This window comes from Ursus americanus, chromosome 5, assembly GCF_024610735.1.
Source record: "Ursus americanus isolate L20-20 chromosome 5, mUrsAme1.1.p, whole genome shotgun sequence".
Taxonomy (NCBI): Eukaryota; Metazoa; Chordata; class Mammalia; order Carnivora; family Ursidae; genus Ursus; species Ursus americanus.
The window spans coordinates 13,298,294-13,319,154 of record NC_142131.1 but is presented as its reverse complement, the minus strand read 5'-3'; the positions used below and the strand labels follow the sequence as shown (position 1 = coordinate 13,319,154).

The following is a 20,861-nucleotide window of genomic DNA, read 5'->3' as shown; positions in this document are numbered from 1 at the left end:
AATACTTGCTGTGTTTCGGACCCTGTGCTTTGTTCAGGGAAGTTGGTGCCAAGTGAGAAATGTCTTAGCGTTTGAGGGGAAGGAAGATGAAGGTTAGTAGGAGGGAATCTCTTACTCTGAAGTATTTTCAGAATCAAAATTAAAGAATGACCCACTATTTTCCTTCTTCTTTCATCTTCTGTGCTTATTGCTTCGCTAGAGAGCTGCTTTGCTTTTGAGACCAGAGTGATGCAGTTAAATCAGTTTCTCTTCCTGCATTGCTGTGGGCCTTCTGGCTGACCTGTTCTTGGGGTACTTTGTCCTTCATTAGAGAACCACAAAAACAAATACCAAGCCAATTAGATGGGACTTTTAAAAAATACATATATTTTTTTATTTTTTATTATTTTTTTAAATTTTCAGTTAGATGGGACTTTTAAAAAGGAATTTCCTACTATCCCAGAATGGGTAAGAAGGCATGAATTGGTCTGCGTAAGAATTCAAGTGGCCTCATGGATGGAGTAAAGTAGGGGAAGCTATGTTGTGGCTGTCACTCCAGCAAAGCCATTGAAAGGCAGGGTTCTCTGTTAGTTGACACAACAGAATAACTAATTGTCTGAGTTACTGTAGTACAGTATGAGCTGAGCTATGAAAGCATGAATTTCAGACATGACACCAACCAGGAGGAAAACATGGCTGTTTCTATCTTGGTGTTAAAGGATAAAAGTTAAATGACATTTTGAGAAGAGCAAAACCTTAACTCCTTCGTGACCAAGTAACATATATTATGATATGTAAACTGTGGAGACGTTTATTCAACATCTCCCTCACCCTTAAAAGAAACGTGCACCCCCCCACTTACTCAATATATTTATGGAGTTGTATATAGAAATGGTACAGGCAGTGTATTAATTCAGCCTGCCATAACAAAAAACTATACTACTGGGAAGCTTAAACCAAAGAAATTTTATTTTCTTACAGTTGTGGTCAGGAGTCCAAGATCAAGGTGCCAGCTTGGTTGGGTTCTGGTGAGAGCCCCCTTCCTGGCTTGTAGATGGCCACCTTCTTGCTGTGTCCTCACATGGCTTTTCCTCTGTGCGCAGAGCTCCGTGTCTCTTTCTCTTGTAAGAACACCAGTCTTAGCAGCCCCACCCTGATGACCTCATTTAACCTTAATTATCTCTTTAAGAGCCCTGTCTCCAAGTATAGTCACATTGGGGGATAACACTTCAAAGTATGAATTTTGGGGGCAATAGGGAGCCCTCCTTTTAGATAGTTTATCTCAAGGTAAAGAAGATTGTGTTTTTCCATAGGCACAAATTAATGGAATCTACATTCCTTCTGCCTGAGGATGCTGAAAGGGACATAAATGGTTCAGTTCTTTTTTTCTGGACCCAGGAATCCAGGATGATTCAGAACCCCTTGTCCCTTTCTGCCCTGCTATACAGTTATTCGGACCTCCTATATATTTTTTTTCTTACTTAATGTATTTAGTCTATATGCTTTTTCAAACAGTATCCTGGAACTGCAGTGCTTGAATTATGATATCTGGAGAGCTGGTAATTTTTTCTTTATCTTTGAAGGTAAGAGTTATGCTTCTCAAATCTTTTGGTATCAGGACCTCTTTTATACTCTTAGAAATTATTGTGACCCCCTAAGTGATTTTGTTTATATGGGCTATATCTCTAGATATTTACTGCACTAGGAATTAGCACTGAAATTTTTTAAAAAATAAAAATTAATAAATTAGTAGATTTCATACTAACAATAAGAAAAACTTTTACATGTTAACATAAATGACATTTTTAAATGAAAAATAGCTATCCTCCAAAACAAATCAGTGAGAGCAATTATCTTACGTCGTTGTGAATCTCTTTAATGTCTGACTTAATAGAAGACAACTAGATTTTCAGATTTGCTTCTGTGTTCAATCTGTTGTGTCATGTGTTGTGTAGCTTGTGGAAAACTCCACTGTATACTTATGAGAGAATGGGAGTGAAAACGGCAAATAACATCTCAATATGAAAACAGTTTTGGCCTTGAAGGCCACTAAAAGAGTATCGGGGATTCCCAGGGGTATGCCTGCTGCACCTTGACTTTAAACATTAAACCTGCCTTTTACAGGGCCCGGAAAGGAATACCTTCGGTCTGTAGCAGGTGGAAAGTGGAGCTGATGAAACTGGGCAGCAAGTGTCTTAAGATAGATCTAGGTCATAGGAGAAGGAAATGTTCTAGTCAGGCATATCTGACGAGCCACACCTCAGATGCCATGGTTATTTGAGGACTCTAAGGTCATTTTATTTCAGACCTGGATGATTTTAGGGAGTATACAAATTTAAAAAAAAACGATTAAAGTATCTTTTAAAACATTGATTTTTATCTATTTTCTGTTTATACCTGCAGGAGTTTTCAACAAGACGCTCCAGTTTCCTAATACCCCTCCCTTCAACATACACTTAATATGGACCCATTATTTCATTTCTCAGCCCTTGAAGGAGGTCTTAGATTTATCTTAATTATAATGAATTAAAGGCCTACAAAGTTAAATTATTTTTGTTTTTTGCTTGTCTTGATCTGTGGAGTCCAGAATGAAACAAAACCTTTTGTCCCATACCTGCCCCATTATAGAATGATCTAGACCTTTAAAGAACTGAAGTCAACCCTCTTTTTTCCTCTGGGCTCTTTGGGGCCGTGAGTAACTAGGACTGATCTACTTAAAACTGTCTTGCCCCCAAAATAAGACATATGGAAGCTGTGATCACATGTAAACATGGAACCCCTGGCATGTACACATAAGTTCAGCCAACCTGAGCTAGAGTTCTAGAAAAATAGGTAATAGACCCACCCATGCTAACACATTCGAAGTACTTTGAAATAGTTATTAATTTTGAAGAGAAAGCCTTTAACTCTCTTGGTGTTTATAAGGGTCAGGAATACTTTTAAACAGGAGACCTTTTATGCTTCTTTTGTGTGAGTGGACAAAAAGTAATTTTATAACAGAGTCCTGAAGTCTGGTGGTTGAATGTGTAGTTATTGTTCAAATAAACCTCTCAAATTGGCCTTCTTATAATTAAAATCAGAGTACCAAAGTGTTGCATATTCCTGATTCTTGGTGTTATATTTTTTAAATTTAAAACAAAACAAAAAAGCTTTACAATTTATCCCTCCCTCCATCCTCATTCCTAGGCAATCACTAACGTGCTTTCTGTTACTACAGATTAGTTTATTTTCTACTTTTATAGAATTTGTTAAGAATTTATTTATTTATATGACAGCATGCAAGCAGGAGGAGTGGCAGAAGGAGAGGGAGGCAGATGCTTAACTGACTGAGCTACCCAGGCGCCCTTACTTTTATAGAATGTTATGTAAATAGAATTTTATAGATTTCCTATAAATGGAATCATGCATTATCTTTTTTGGCCTGTTTTTTTCACTCAGTATAATTTATTTTGTAATTCATCCGTGTAATATCGGTAGTTCTTTTTTTCTTTTTTCTTTATAAATTTCTGAATAGTGTTCTATTGTATTGATATATCATTTGTCCATTCACCTCCTAATGGATGTTTGTTTCCAGTTTTGAGGTATTGTAAAGCTGTTGCGAACACTCAAATAGAAGTCTTTGTGTAGAGAATTTGTTTTTGTTTCTCTTAGTTTAAGCATGTAGGAGATGGTTAGTAGGGTCATCTGGTAGCTTGTGTTTTAACTTTTTAAGAAGCTGCCAGCTGTTTTCCAAACTGGTTTTACCTGGGGCGCCTGGGGGTCTCAGTCGGTTAAGTGTCTGCCTTCAGCTCAGGTCATGATCAGGTCATAGGGCTCCAGGCTCAGTGGGGAGCCTGCTTCTCCCTCTCCCTTTGCTGCTCCTCCTTTGTGCTCTCTCACATGCTCTGTCAAATAAATAAATAAAACCCCAAAACTGGTTTTACCATTTCACGTTTCTATCAGCAGTGTATGAGGGTGCTTATTCTCTACATCCTTGCCGAAATTTGGTATGATTACTTTTTAAAATTTTAGCCAATCTAGTGTGTGCATAGTGGTATCTCAATGTGGTTTTAATCGCATTTCCCTGATGACTGCTGATGTTGAACACATTTTCATATTTTTTTTGGCATTAGTTCATCCTTTTTTGGTGAAATGGCTGTTCAAATCTTTTTGCCCAGTTATTGAGTTATAAGGGTTGTTTATGTATTCTGGGTACATGTTTACACAAAGGTATAAATAAAAGGTTACACAAATGTGTACTGTATATAACACATGCATTATATATGTAATAGTTCCATATATAAAACATATATATAAAAACAATGAAGATGTTACTCTGTCATTTTCCAGCTTCCATAGTTTTCTGTTAAGAAACCCATGGTGGGAAGCCTGGCTGGCTCAGTCCATTGAGCATGAGACGGTTGATCTCTGTGTCATGAGTTTGAGCCACGTGGGGTAGAGTTTACTTTAAAACAAAAACAAAGACAAAAAAACTCATGGTAATTTGAAGTGGTATTACCTTATATGTAATATATCACTTTTTTCCTAGCTGATTTCAAGTTTTTCTTTACTTTTGGTTGTTACCAGTTTGATTGTTTGGGTCTTGGTTTGGTTGTCTTTGGACTTTTTTCTTTCATTGAACTTCTTGAATTTATAAATATATGTCTTTTGCCACATTTGCAAAGTTTTGGGCCATTGTTTCTTGATAATTTTTCTGTCTCAGTATTTTTTCCTGTCATTCTGGGACTCCCAATTACATATGAGTTAGGCCTTTTGCTACTTTCTTACAGGTCCTTGTGGCACTGTTCGTTTTTTTTTCTCAATCTTTCTTTTCTGTGGGTTCTTCAAATAGAATAATTTGTTTATAAGAAATATTTATTGTCTGACATGTGAATCATAATCAAAATTGACCTTCAGCTGAGCTTGTAAACCCCCTAAAAAACAGCTGGAGTAAAGAGCTGCAGTGAAACTTGGTTCAGAACGTGAAGAAATCTAAAGTAAAACTTAAAAAAAATCCCACACAATATGATTTGCTGTAAACTTTTAAGTTGCTAATTGAAATGTATTTTTAAGCAAATTGGCCAACTTGGTGTTTGGGGTATGGGGGTATCATTTTCTATATCTTTTATCAGTTAAGGACAGTGAGTTTTTGCCAGTGATGACTGTGTTGAGACCAGTCTTTGTAAGAAGATGGGAAAGTAATAAAATGTGTTAGAAATACTTGCATTAAAAAATTTTAAAAATTGGGGGCGCCTGGGTGGCACAGCGGTTAAGCGTCTGCCTTCGGCTCAGGGCGTGATCCTGGCGTTATGGGATCGAGCCCCACATCAGGCTCCTCTGCTATGAGCCTGCTTCTTCCTCTCCCGCTCCCCCTGCTTGTGTTCCCTCTCTCGCTGGCTGTCTCTATCCTGTCGAATAAATAAATAAAATCTTAAAAAAAAAAAAAATTTAAAAATTGGTAAAGTTTCATCTCTTAGCCAGAAAACGTCTGTATTTATCGATTATGCAGATTCTGTCATTGCAAGTACCATGTTTTCCTGTACGAGGATTCAACTAATACTACAGGGTAGGAGGAGACAGGAAATAGATTTTCTCAAAAAAATCAGCTGTAGTACAACATGAGAAATTTCCCTAAAAATATAATTTTTTCAATCATATCTAGTCTCTGTTTTGTCTGAGATCAGGATGGAACCATGTTGCTCAGTCTTGAACTGTCAGCCTGTCTGATCATTTTAATATGTTCATTTTTCTTCCTCTGGTTTAGTCTTAAAGCCTTGAGAATTTGTTTTATTATGAAATGTAAAAACTCATTTTTTCAAAAACCTAGTTCTTTGCTCTTTTTGGAGGAAAAAGTTTATCTCGAATAAAGTAATAACTGTAGCATCTTGTAGATTTGCTGCTTAGGCTGATGAGTGCTTGTACAGTGTTCCGAACTTCTATTATCTGAAAAGGACTCATTAAAAAAAAAACAAACAAAAAACTTGTCTGCCATGGCACAAGAAGAAATGACTTCTCTGAGGTTGCTTAACCATTTCCTGTAAGTCTGAGAAGGTGGTTGTTTTCAAAATCATTGAGCTGAATTTGGGTAGAACTAAACTTAGCTGAGCAGTTCTGTGGGTTAAATTCACTCATAGTTTCACTTCCAATTTCCTTGTAGAAAAGTTAAAATTTAAAAATTAAAAAAAGAAATCTTGGTTTCATTCATTTTTACTAACCAGCTGAATAAGTTTGAATGAAAATTAATTATCTGTAAAATATAGTAGGTTTAGAGGGTCTCATAAAAAGCTTTTAGTTTTCTAAAATAGCAAAAAGGTAAAGTTTCGGTAAAATGGGTATTATATTTGGATAATTTCATAATCCTAATGAGTGTGAGAAAGTTTAGTTTGCTGCCCATGATGAAGTCATAACAGTGAATGTAATTGGGCAAAATCAAATAGCGCTTTCTGAATACCTACTAAATGCCCGGCTGAGAGAGTTGTAGAAACTGTAGGGTCAGTGTCTGACACATGGTGGTAGTTGCATCAATCTCTGGCACTATCCTAACCCTCTCTGTAGCTCTTCAGCTCTGGCCTAGAGGTGGTTCTGTGACCATCCCGGCCCAGATCCAGAGGCTGCAAAGACGGGACACTTCTCTGGCACATGGGACCTGGTTTGACATTCCCTGGGCTGTTTTATTTTATTTTATTTTATTATTTTTTTAAATGTTTTTTTATTATATTATGTTAGTCACCCTTAAGTCATGGCACATGGCCTAGAAGGGCTTAGCTACTACAGTCAGAAAAATGTAGGTTTGAAATTTGGCCATGCCACTTACCAGCCAGTTATTTAACCTCTCTGATTCTCACTTCTTCATCTATAAAATGTTGTGGGGATTAAATTAAATGAGATGACATATGTAAAATGCTGACTAATAATACTGAAAGCTAATAATTATTTAGCACTTTACTATGTGCTAGGCTCTGTTCTAAATGCTTTACACATATTTAATTCTCACTACTCAATGAGATAGGTACTGTTATTATCTCCATTTTACAAATGAGCAAACTGAACTTGGAAAGATGAAATAACTTGCCCAAGGTTATACAGGAAGTGACAGAATACTCCAGTTTCAGAGACATTCTGAACTACTCTGCTGTGCCCAGCTCATTGTTAGTGCATGCTAAAGCCCTTAGTGGATGTTGGTTTTTATCATCATCATTACTGATGGTGGCATTAAGATGGTGTTTGTGATAATGAACTTGGTCTTACCTTTTCTTTTTTTTTTTTCTTTTTTATTTTTTTTATTTATTTTTTTTTTAAAGATTTTATTTATTTATTTGACAGAGGCAGAGACAGCCAGCGAGAGAGGGAACACAAGCAGGGGGAGTGGGAGAGGAAGAAGCAGGCTCCTAGCGGAGGAGCCTGATGTGGGGCTCGATCCCATAACGCCGGGATCACGCCCTGAGCCGAAGGCAGACGCCCAACCGCTGTGCCACCCAGGCGCCCCTGGTCTTACCTTTTCATTGTCTGATGTGGTCCTGCACTAAGACCCAAGGCAGAGCATCCTCACATATGTCGATGAGGGACTAAGAAACTATGAAGGCCCGTGCGCTTTGGAGGAAAAGCCCACAGCTGCACACAGTTTTTGTATAAAGAATGCTGTGTGTTCTGAATACCAGGTATTCTCTTCTAATGGGTCAGAGTTGAAGTCTGACCATGAGGTCTTGCTTGTGTTCCCTTTTCCAAGATCCCATAGAATCAGAGAACTTGTGTGTACAGTGTAATCTCAATTTTTATCTGAGGGGATAGATTAGTCTGTAAGAATTATATACCACAATATTAAAAGTTTACTGTGTGAATGATAGATAAATCATTCATCTATTGCCACATAACAAATGACAAAACTTAATGGCTTTAAAATAGTAACCCTTTTATTTGCTCACAATTTTGTAGGTCAACAGTTTGTCCTGGGCTCAGCTGGATGTTTCTTCCACTGGTCTTGCCTGAGGTCACTTGTAGCAGCCATCATTTAGCAGCTTAATTTGGAGCTGGAAGGTTTAAAATAGCTTAACTGGCATATCTGGTGGTTGGTGCTGCCTGTTTGCTGGGCTTGTCTTTCCAACGTGGTTCCTCATCCACAGGGAGGGTAGCTCAGCTTTATTCTCATGGGGCTCCCAGGTCAGTAGAGGAGAAATAATGAAAGGGACAAGGCCTCTTAAAGCTAGGATTGGAAATTTTATAGGGTCACTTCTGCATTCCATTGACGGAAACAAGGTTTAAAGCCATTAGATTCGGGGGTGGAAATAGAGACTCCACTTCTTAATAGGAGGAGGTTGGTAGCAAATTCTGGCCTGGTTTCCAGGTTTCTTGATTTCACCATCCAGGGCCTTTTCTAAAACACCCCAGCAGTGTTGGTAATTTTTCATCAGTTCATTAACTTTAGATCTTGAGAAATTAAAGTATGATCTGTACATGTTTGAAAGGGTTTTCCTTTTTTCTATACATATAAAAAGTAGAAAATAGAGATAATAAAAACACCCAACATACCCAGAAATAACCTCCCAGAAATAACTAGTAATAACAGTTTTATTTACAGTGTATCCAACTGGATGAATACTTATTTAAAATTCTGTAACCTGCCTCTTAATACTATATTTTGAACACCTTTCCATGTTTAAAATAGAAATAAATAACTTTTTTTATGTCTGCCTATTATTTGCTTAGGTATGAACATACCCGTCCCCTATTGTTCCATACTTAGGTCATTTCTTTTTTCTTGCTGTGTAAACAAGACTGCTGTAAACATTCTTATACATACATCTTTCTGCAGTTACTCATGGGATGCATTTCTCTTGTGGAGTTACTTGGTCAAAGAATATATTTTAAGTTTTGACATGTATTGGTGAGACGTGATTTTAAACATTCTGTGGTTTAAACTCATCGGTAAGTATGACTGCAGAGCACAGTTCTTAAGTGTTATAGTAAAGTTATTCTTTAGACATTCACAAGTAGATGTACATATTATGATTTGTATTTGGGGGAACTTAGATGTGTGTGTGCTCTTGATTGTCGGGATGAACTATTAGGGTGAACCTTATGTTAGTTCTTAGATTTAGATCCCTTTTCCTGTAACATGATCTCAAATATAATGAATATCTTTGAAAACCTGGTTAAGAATGGAAACTGTTAAGAAAAATACAATGCTCTAGCATTTCAAGTCAAAATATGTAAACTTGGTTACTAATATTGTCTTATTGACTTAAACTTTTATTTTGCATGTGGGTCCACTGATTAGAGTTCTTCATATTTCTTCCGTGCTACCCATGATACATCTGTAATTTCCAGGTCCTTATTATTTTTTTTTTTCAAGTGGTTTGAGAACTTAGACGCTTTGAAGCCTGGGGGGCAAAAATTCTTCTGTAGGGCCCTCCTTCCCCAATCTTTTTGTTTTACTTGCTAATACTTAATTTGGCAGCCATGTTATTTGGGGGACTCACTTTTGTAGAGTCTTTCTGCTGTATGCTCAGTTTTCACAGAAACAGTTTTTTTTTTCATTTAATGCAATAATTATTACATAAGTGCGATTATATTTTTAGCAAGCATATATTGATTGAACAAGCGATCCTTGGCAAGAATACAGCTGCTCTTGTGGGGGCGTAGTGCTTGGACCTTCTAGACAGTAGCCCTTTTGGCACTTAGTGGGCACTTGGCATCAGAAAATGTCTTTCGAGGGGAATGGAGAACATTGGTTAATTTGGAGGTTTAGGTGGACCTGAGTTAAAAGCACACCTACTTTGTTGACGTAAAAAATTTCCTTCCTTTACTGAAGGAAACGACTCTTCTCTCATTTTTTTTCTTGTTTTACAATTAAGGTTTGTATTAAACCACAGGTGTTTCTCCTTGATCCTTTACATTAAATTCTATATCTGAAGTATTTCACAGCAGGCTGCTTTATGTAGCGTAACCCTTGTTTGTGTTTGATACTCTTGGGTCATTGGCTCTCTAGTAGAATGCCTCCTTTTCATCTTAAATGTTCTCCTTGGTGTTTAAAATGATGCGCTTCGTAGCTGCAGCCCCAAACCAGCCAGTTCATCTTCTGTGCTTCTTCCCTGCTGCACGTTGACTTTTGCTTATAGGACTACAAAACTGCACAGAAAATAGCAGCTGTGATTAGACTCAGGGAATATAATGTGGTGTAGAATTTGAGGATGGGGAAAATTTGATTGACTTGAGTGTTTTAGTTCGGTAAAGTAAATTTGATGGCTATGTAAGGCTGCCCTTTAGGTTATTTTAATCAGAAAGTGTGAGCATTATATAAATTTAAATTGCCTTCTTATAAATTGTAGCTGTCATTGGTTATCTGAGTTTTATTGTGTAAATGCGATTGTAGGAAATGAGCATGGCCTTTAGATACGCTTAATCCCTGGAGATATTTTGGGAAGGGTTGTAGTGTCTTTACAATCAAGGCAGTCATTTGGCAAATATCTCAAGTCAGAGGACTTAATATATAAAACCTGTGTATTAAAATCTCTGTGAAACAGATAGGATTCTCTCAAGTTATGCTGTTCCACTCCGGCTGCCATCCTCTGTGGGCATTGCTGTCGCTGATCTTAAAAGACATCCAAGAGGCCAGAATTGTGGCTTCTGTTATCATTTGGTATTTGTGGCACAGAAGACAAAATGGGGTTTCCTGACTTTACTCATTTTATGAATTTATTTACTAATGTGTGCTGTGGGTGACATTTAAGCATCATCTTTTATAGTAAAAGGTGTGGGGGGGAAATTGTACCGACGCGTCTTAAAGAGAAATGCTAGTGTGCTTGGCTGAAAAGTAAAAGATGTGTTTATTTGCTTATGATTTTGAAACTCCTATCATAATTATTTAATATATGAGCATTAAACTATTAACGTAGCACTTCACAGTTTGCAAAGTGTTATGACCCATTTATCTTATTTGACCCCTGTTATAATCTAAGCAGGCAGGGCAGTCATTATCTCCATTTTACCTGTAAGAAAACTGAGATCCCAACGACACACCAAGTGGTGGAGCCAGAACCAGAATCCACAGGGTCCTCAGCACTATACTGTATACCTCCTAAACCGTTAAATTATACACCGGCTTTGAGGGGAGAGGAGGAAATGTAATAAGAAGTCTAAAGAATCAGTGTCCAGAAGAAATGAAATGCAGTGACTCAAAGCCCATAATCACTGACGTACTACTAAGCCCTGCCGATTTAGGACCCAGCCCTGCAGCAGGTGTTGGAAGGACCTTCTTAACCTCATAGCTAGCATATTAATTCTATCTTACTCCATGCTTCAGTAAACCTGGCTTTAGCCCTTAGAGAATCTATGAATGGACATGGAGGTAATTTTCATTAATTAATACTTACTTTTAATGTGTTGGGTGTTTCTACTTTCATTTCAGCATTTATTACAGCTATTTTCCCTGCGGGACACCAGGGATACCAAGATGAATGAGAGAAGAGCCCCTCCTTGAAGAAACTGTTTAAATGTGAAGCAAAATCTATAATTACAGTTTACCTATGCAGAACTTCCCTACTTTATAGGTTAAACCAGGCCTTGAAATTTTTCTAAACCTTCTCACCTTCAAACTATAATTCTGTAATAAGCAAAAAGTTACAGAATTAAAAGGTAGAAAAAATCTAGAAAAATGTATGGAGCAGGTTTTGAAACTTCATATTTCATCCTAAATGTGAAAGGCCGTATAAGCATGTCGTGTGGACAACTATCATTTTCCAGATTTGAGAGGCCGCCAGGGGTTTGTAGTGTGGAAAGAGTGAGGTGACTCATGATTTGGGAATGGTTGTTTTGATCTCTCCCTGTGTGCTCTGTAGAACGTTGGCAGGGCCGCCAGCGTAATTAACACTGCACAGTCTAATTATAAACACGACTCTATGGACAGTGGCTACCAAAGAAGAAAGCCTGGACTGGATAAACAATCAAGCTGGCAGGATTACTTGCAAATGATGACTAGATAATGTCAAGTTTACTATAAACCAAATTGCTTTCCCTAGATTGTCTCAGGAGTTACCATAGGGGAAAGAGTTATTATCTGTGAAAGTCTCACTGGGTTATATATATATATATATATTTTTAAAGATTTTATTTATTTATTTAACAGAGACAGCCAGTGAGAGAGGGAACACAAGCAGGGGGAGTGGGAGAGGAAGAAGCAGGCTCCTAGCAGAGGAGCCTGATGTGGGGCTCGATCCCATAACGCCGGGATCACGCCCTGAGCCGAAGGCAGACGCTTAACCGCTGTGCCACCCAGGCGCCCCTCACTGGGTTATATTTTTAAGCCCATTTAAGCGTTTCTTCATTGCAGCCCTTCTGACCTTTTCATCCTGAGAGAACAGTTAGGCATCTTAATTTTTATGGTGTGCTATTTTAGGGAGAGTGGGGGGAATGGGTCACAGTAGGACATTTGTTCCAGTAATAGTTGAATTGATTTAAAAAAAGGTGAAAGAAGCTAGGGATTTGAAAAGATTACATTCGACTAGTGTAATAAAGAGCGAGAAGAGAGAGTTCTATGGGCTGAGGAGAGTGAAGAGGGCGGGCTAAGGGTAAAATGTGAAGTGCCCACAGCAGCCATGCGTGCTCGAGAGAAACTGAGACGTATGTCTCACGTATGTGGTCTCACATACCGGTCAGAGGCAGAGCAGGCACTGTGCATGGTTGTATGTGTTTAAGGATTTGCTGGAAGCATGGCTGAGAGCTGAGGAATGATCTGGTTAGTTTAAATATAGGTTTGGCCATTGACTCCCTGAGATTTAGAACAAAGGTGCTGGCTGTGGAGATTGGTTTCAGTAAACTGTAACCTGACCTACTGCAGGATGCTTGTATTTCTGCAGAATGAACCTCAGAGTTGTGATTTACCCTAAATAAATTAAGCACTTTAACTCAAATGCTTAAAAACGAGGTCCTTCTTTTTTCTTTTTCTTTTTCTTATTGAGAAGTACTCAGTTAAAATTTTAATAAAACATATTTTTCTTGTAGTCTTTGTGTTGTCCATTTACTTTTGGAAACTAGTGAATGTGATATCAAAAAAGGCGGAAACTAAACGCTTTGCAGCCTTTTCCTGTCCTTGATTTGGGTATTGCTGGTGTGGGAGCTGCGTAAGTAACAGTTTATGCTTTTACATTGATTCGTTTACACATGTGATCTTGAGTTTTCTGTTAAATGTATAGTTTCTCTTAAACGGTTTAAAAAAAGATTTCTCTTTTTAGGAAAACAATACAAAAATCGAAATTCAGAAATAGATGAGTTAAGTACCTTTTTTTTGCATAAGAATACTTTTTTTTTTTTTACTGTTGAACAGATTGTAAGAGGTTTCCTTTAAATAGCTCTTCAATTTCTTTTAAGTACTTGGATTTACCAAAAAAAAGAAAAAGTCTAGCTTTTTATTTTAAGAGGAGGGGTAGAACATATGGATTTTCTAAATTTGGATGTAGCTAGCATTATCACTGGCTAAATGATTTTGTGTTTACTAGTTACTCTTAGAACAGGTACAGGGGCGCCTGGGTGGCACAGCGGTTAAGCGTCTGCCTTCGGCTCAGGGCGTGATCCCGGCGTTATGGGATCGAGCCCCACATCAGGCTCCTCTGCTGGGAGCCTGCTTCTTCCTCTCCCACTCCCCCTGCTTGTGTTCCCTCTCTCGCTGGCTGTCTCTGTCGAATAAATAAATAAAATCTTTAAAAAAAAAAAAAAAAAAAAAAAAGAACAGGTACAGATAGAAGGCTGTGGGGCTTGTGAAAGAGAATCTCTGTCTCTAGCCCAGGACCCAGTTCTAAGAAATTTGTCTCTTACATGAATCTAACTAGACTTCTGAGGAGTGAAAAATTGGTCTTGGAGATCCATGAGGACCTGACATAATGCTGCTTTTAAGGCCAGTATCTAGGAGAATATGATTAAGAGCCAGTAATACTACTTTCCTGCCCCCCAGCGTTTTTCGCTTTATTAATTTTCTGTTGTTTCTGTTTTCTATTTCATTGATTTCTGCTTTGTTCATTATTAGTTCTTCTCTTAGGTTTAATGTACTATTCTCTTTCTTAGGGTGGAAACTTAGATCACTCAGTTTAAAAATTTTTTTTATTTATTTCGGATATTTTCTAAATTCTTCGTGGTTTATTCTTTGACTTGTGAATTATTTAGAAGTTTGTTTTCTGTTTTCCAAATATCTAGAGATCATCTAGACAATTTATTATTATTGATTTTTAAAATTATTTCTATTGTGGTCAGAGATCATAGTCTCTAAAAAAAACCCTTTCAGTCTTTTTAAGTTTATTGAGATTTATTTTATAGCCCAGTCGACGGCGACGGCCCGCCTTGGTGACTATTACGTAGATATCCTGCAGTTTGGTGTGATGTTCTACAGATGTCTTTTAGGCCACAGTAGTCGATAGTATTGCTTAGATATTCTGTGGCTCTACTTGTCTATTGTCTACCTGTTTGATCAATTATGAAGAGAAAGATGATAGAATCTCCAGTTATGGTTGTGGATGTTTCTGGTTCTTGAGTTTTGCGATTTTCTATTTTGAATTTTGAAGCTCTCTCATGAGATACATGCATATTTAAGCTTGGTATCTTATCCTGATGAATATCTTTTATCATTATAAAATTTTATTTTAATTTGTTAATCTGTGTCCTTAAATTTAAAAGGTATCTCTTATAGACAGTGTGTAGTTGAGTCTTGCTTTTTTTAATACAGTGTGATAATCTCTGTCCTTCAGTTGGAATGTTTAATCCATTTACAGGTAGTGAAATTATTTAAGTGCTTGTATTTAAATCTACCGTTTTGCCATCGTTTTTATTTGTCCGTTTTGTTTTTGTTTCTTTTTCTTTTCTATTTCCCCTTTTTGGATTAATTGGCTATTTTTTAATATTTCATTTTATTTTCTTTACTGGCTTTGTAGCCATCCATCTTTTAAATTACATTTTTATTGATTACTCTAGGGTTAATAATAAGCATCCTTAACTTTAAAGTCTTTTTGAATGTTATGCCATTTAACATTTTACACCCGACCCTTCTCTCTTCTTACTCTACACCTCCTACTTCTCACTGGACACTTAACCATTTCCCCTTCTCAATTCACAAATATGATTTAATTCCTCTTATCCACCCTCTCTATTCTTTGTGATCTTGTTGTATTTTTTATTTTTATGTATGTTAAAAACTGCTCACATGTTATCTTGCTTTAAGTAGATAGCTTTAATATACAGTCTTTAAGGAAATTTTAAGAAGAATAAAGAGCATAAACTTTTTAACAACTTACTCATCATTTCTAGTATTCTTTCTTTCCTGCATATCTGAGTTTCTGTCTGATATCATTTCCCTCTGGCCTAAAGAGTCTTTGTTGCAGTATCTTGAAGTGCACATCTGTTTGAGATTAGTTCTGTCAGCTTTTATTTATTTGAAAAGGTCTCTATCTCATTTTTGAGGGATATTTTCACCAGATATAGAATTCTGAGTTGACAGTTTTTTTTCTTGTGGCCCCTTAAAAATGTTGTTCTGTCATCTCCTGGCCCCCATTGTCATGATAAAAAGTTAGCGTTCTTTGTATTATTTTTCTCCTGTGTGTATCATATTGTTTTTAGGCTTTTTAAAAGACATTGTCCCTAGTTTTCAGCAGTTTGACTGTGATGTAGCTAGATATGATTTTTCTCTGTATTTTTTGTTTTTGGAGCTTGATGAGCTTTTTAGATCTGGTAAATAGGTTTTCATTAAACTTAAAAAAATTTTAACTTTTATGTCTTCAAATATTTTTTCTGCTTTATTTTCAGAGTCTTTGGGGTCTCCTATTATATATGTGTTAAACAGTCTGATACTGTTCCACAAATTTCTGATGCTGTATTCATTTTTCTTCAATCATTTTTCCCCTTTGTTTCTCAAATTGGTAATTGCTAGTGATCTGTCAAGTTCATGGACTCTTTTCTTCTGCCATCTCTGATCTACTATGAAGTCCCATTCAGTGAGTTTTTCATTTTAATATTGAACCTTTCAGTCCTAGAATTTCCTTTTTCCCTCATCCCATTTGATTCTTTTAAGTTTCAGTTTCTCTGCTGAGAGTCTCCTCTGTTCATGTATTCTCCTTTGTTATTATTGCTGTTTAAAACATTTTCCTTTATTTAAGATATATTTCAAATAGCAGCTCTGAAGTTTTTACTAAATGCAATATTTGGGTCAACTTAAAGTCAGTTTCTAATGACTTATTTTTTTATTATGGGTCACATTTCTTGTTTTGTTGAATAATAGTGTTTTTATAATGTATAGAACAGTGTTGATACATTGTAGAGATGCTGATTTTTAAAAAAAAATTTTTTTTGTAGAGTAGTGTTTGTTTTAGTAGCAGTTTAGTTACTGGCTCATGGCCCTTTGTAGGTTTGCTGGGGAATATCTGTGGAAAGCTCAAGGTTTTTTCTCAGGCTCCTCTAACTTAGCACAACTCTGCCCCCAGATTCTTTTCGCCCTGTGGGTTTTGTTAGGGCTTGGTTTTAGACTTTGTTAATGTGGTCTAGAGTTGGTCTTATTCTAGGGTGTGTGCTTTTTCCCTTAAAGTGAAGCCTTTCTAGCATTTCAAATTGATGCGCAGAGTGTTCATGAGTTCTCTTTATGCTACACAAGAGAGACAAAGTGGAAGAGAGGACAGAAGAAAGAAAGACCTTACTTCGGTCATGCATCCTAGGTTGTGACCTTGGACCTGTCAATTGGAAAATTAAATGTGGTTTTTGAGACAGCACTACGTATAAGTAGGAATGCATACAGGACCGTCTTTGTTAGTATTTTATGACACTGCTCATATATTGAGCTGTAAGCAGATAGGGTATATCAGGAAAAGGGGCTATTGAGAACATCTTTAAAACTTGTCCTCTGTTAGTGACTTCTCTTCAGATTCTGGTGAGAAAATGCTGTATGTAACCGTGTAACTTAACAGGAACGTTGTGATTAATATGAATGGGTTTTCTTTGTGTCTGTTGAGGAGGGGGGTAATGTTTTGTCAGATCAGAACTATACAGAAAAATCACTTTTTGTTCTAAATTCTAGTTGTTTTCTTTCCTTTTTAAGATTAAACTTTTAAAAAATCAAGTCTCTTTTTGATGGCAGAGGATTGCTTATTGGGGAAATAATTACTTTATTTGATAATTAGCCATCACTTCAGAAATTTTATGAAGTTTCCATTTGGAAATGATCTAGAGGATATAAAAGCTGCTTCATGCTTGAAGCTTTTAGCTCTGTTTAAATATGTCTGAGAGGCCTCTGAAGAAGCATAATTCTTTATTGTTAAGGCCCAATTTGAATATAGCAAGTTGCTATATTACCTAATTGAATACAGCAATCTTGCATTTGCCCAAAAAGCCTTGTTGAAATGAGGCCTATTCTTTTCAAGTTGTTTTGGCTTGTTGGTTTGAAAATACACCCCATTTCATTTCATTTTCTCAGAGAATGTAATGGTAGTTTCAAGGGATTAAAGTTGTGGGAAGTTTTCTTGTTTTAATTCGAGTTGTTCACCATATTGTTTGCCACAGCTTTCCTTTTTGTTGTGTTTTCTAAATTGAATTCCTCTGCTAATCACTTTCTCTCTTGCCAGCACCTCCTGTGCATTTCCCCCTTAGCTTTTCACCACATCCTCTCTACATATTTAACCCCGAATTAACCCATCTGCTTTCTCTACTCTTGAAAAGTTTTTTGGAATTTATTTTTTCATTTTTGTAATTGTGGTAAAATACCCATACAACGCTTTTTCTTCTTTCAGACTTGGGCTGGTAAGCACCGCTAAAGGCATTTATGGAGACTGGTAGTATGACAAGTTCTGCTGGGCGTACTGAACTTCTCAGCCATACTTTGTCCTTGCGTCATCCTTCCCTGGTCCTCTGCCATTGTTTCTGTGCTTCATTTTTCTCCTTAAGCCACCTGTGCCTTCTCCACAACTGCCTTTGAGCGGATGGCCTTGATTCTTCCGTCACAGAGAACATGGAGGCTCTCTGTTGTTCACATCCTCAGCTTTTCACACGCTTATACGTGTTTCCACTCTGTCTTCACTTTCTGTCTCCCAGGCTCAGAGGAGAAGTGCCTCGTTCCCATCAAGGTTCATTTCTCTACTGGAGTTTTTGTGATGCCTTCCCATCCCTCTGGAATGTTATTCTAACATTTCCTCTCGTCTGCTCCTTCACCTCCCCATTTTGTCATTCATTACTTTTCCTTCATGCTTAAGTTGTTCCCATCTTAAACACGGACAAACAAAAAACAAAACAAAAGAGCTTAACTCTTCTCTGTGCGATATTTTCCTTTAGTCTGACCCTATGATTTTTTTCTTGACACATCACTATGGACCTTGAAGGAATATTCTGCAGCTCCGGCCTTCCTATGTTAGTTTTCCACTCTTTGGACTGTTGAAGTCAGGCTTTCATTCCTACTATGTCCCTGAAGGTGCTTTATAAAAGTCACTGGTTCCGTGGTTGCCAAATCTAGTGGCCTGTCTAGGCCTTATTTTCTGTGACCTTTCTAAGACATTTAATGCTGACCCCTTCCTTCATGAAAACTTCCTTTGTTTTCTGGGGTGCTACTGTCCTGATTTTCCTACCTGTGGTACATTCCTTTGTATTCTCCTTTTCTGCCCTCCTCCTCTGCCCACCTCCTCATTGCTGATGCGGATTCTTACCTCCCTTTCAGTAGTCTCACTCATCTGCATGGTTTTCATTTTGTATACCCACGTGATTCTGAAATCTTAATCTTCCATGCAGATCCCTGTTTTGAATCCAGACCCACATGACCTAATCCTCATAACAGTCCTACAAAATAGTTCTGTTTTCCACATTTATAGGTGAGGAAATTGAAGTGAAGGGATGTTTGGTAACCTGTTTGAGGTCAAGCAGTCAGTGGAAGAGGCAGGATTTGAAATTCTTTCTGAAGTTAGGTCTTTAGCTCTGTAATAAGCTGTTAATCAACATCTCCACCTGGCTGTCTGAGAGATGTATTAAATATATTGTGCCCCATAACAAATGCCATCCCCTAAATCCATTCCCATTATTCTTCCCCTTATTCTCCCACCCCCCGCAAAGAAAACCAAGAGAGAGAATTTGAGAACCTATATGCTCGATCTCAATGAATGGCGTTCTTTCTTCCAGCTTTCCAAGCCAGAGTGTATATTAGGAATTGACCTACTTCTCTCTGTCACTCCATCTTACAGACCTGTGTGGCCCAAGGGAGCCTCCATTCCTACGTATTCGCCCTTTTTAACATGTCTTGTAATCATTCCCTCCTTTTCACCTCTTGTGCTGTCATAACTGAGAACTTCATACCCACCTGGATGCCATTATAGTGACAGTCCAACCTATTGCCTCCCATATTATCTTAGCTGAAGAATTGGGGTTTTTTTCTTTAATTTTTAATCTGTTGCAGAAGTTTTGTAGCGTTTAAAAATATGAATTATTGGAAAACTGAAATGAAAAACAGACATGCAAACTATAAGTGCCCTTTTTAAATGATTAAATTTGATATACCTAAAATTATTGACAAATTGCTATAAAAGATTTTAAATACTAATCATCCACATATATCCTGCCGCAGACAGATAACAGTTTGTGGATTGACACTGATCCACAGACAACATTGAAGAGCACCAGTTTATGGTATTTAATGAAAAGAAATGTCTTCAGTTTTCTTAGATTAATACCACGTAGGCTTATATTACTTAAAACAGAAACATGTCAGTTAGGACGTTCTTTGCTTTTGTCTTATAGCTAGCATGTATATGTGGATTTTAAGAGGTTTTAGAAAATTTCCTGTTTCTGTAGGATCCCTTCTTTTAATATAAATAAATCCATTAGAGCAAGGGGTAATCATGTTACATTACAATTCAATGCTAAGATCAAAGTGTACCGCTTTGAGTCCAAAGCAAAATGTTCTTAAATAGGTTGGAAGTACAGTCTTTATGAATTACCTATGACAAGAATGATTTCCCCTGGTTTGATATATTTAATTTGATATTGTACACATATATAAAAGTTTGCCTCTAATGTGCAATAAATTGCAGCAGATGAGTCAATATATTTTATTTCTGAAAGATCAAAATTCTACGTAAGTATTAATCTGAATGGATGATAAATAATAAAAGTAAGGTATTTGGATTTGGCAGACATGTGATTAAACCCTTATCAAAAGATTTGAAGTAAATGAAATGCAGACAGGTGATGCTGAAATGGTCAGACGGTAGAATACCACTTGCCTTTAAACAAGGCGTTGCTGAGGAGTCAAAACACACAAAACCAAAGTTCTAAGGGGATATGAATTCAAGAATGGGTGTGCTCTAAGTAAACTGAAATTATACCTAGAATTAGCTTAGAAATTCACTAAATAAACCATACTGTGCAGACCTCCTTGTTGTCTACATCAGGTCTGAGACAGACAAGACACATGGTCAAATGCTAAGAGAACATTCCTATATGAGGTAAAAAAAAAAAAAAAAGGCAGAAGAAGCCTTTTAGATATTTTGAAAAAGCAAATTAAGCAATTACTCTTCACTGTGCCAGGACTAAAAACTACCACAGAAAATTTATTTATTTTTTTTACATTTTTGTTATGTTAGTCACCATACCGTACATTATTAGTTTTCGATGTAGTGTTCTGTGATTCATTGTTTGCGTATAACACCTAATGCTCCATGCAACACATGCCCTCCTTAATACCCATCACCGGCCTAGCCTGTCCCCTCACCCCCTCACCCCTAAAACCCTCAGTTGTTTCCCAGAGTCCATAGTCTCTTATGGTTTGTCTCCCCCTCCGATTTCCTCCCCTCTTCCCACGGAAAATTTCTAACCACTAAGAGTTCATTAAGAGTTCAAAAAATTTTTTTAAGTTCAGTTACAGCAATATTTGCTCTGTTAAAGAAGTAAATGCCCCCAAACAC

The 20,861-nt window shown here is 37.1% G+C and overlaps 1 protein-coding gene and 1 non-coding gene across 4 annotated transcripts in view; both read left to right on the top strand.

Annotated features, from left to right (window-relative positions):
- Positions 1 to 20,861, top strand: part of LNPEP (leucyl and cystinyl aminopeptidase) — an 85,911-nt gene that overhangs the window by 11,208 nt on the left and 53,842 nt on the right. Inside the window, exon 1 of one of the 3 annotated variants that reach the window (XM_045808351.2) lies at positions 12,961 to 13,073. The exons of the other annotated variants lie outside the window; for them this stretch is intronic. The gene's annotated coding sequence lies outside the window, so the exon portion shown is untranslated. Of the gene's footprint in view, positions 1 to 12,960; positions 13,074 to 20,861 lie in introns of those variants that run through there. 3 annotated transcript variants of the gene reach the window in all.
- On the top strand, positions 12,953 to 13,086 carry LOC123799323 (small nucleolar RNA SNORA13). The gene has a single exon (XR_006781585.1). It is a non-coding gene; the product is annotated as a small nucleolar RNA SNORA13 (small nucleolar RNA).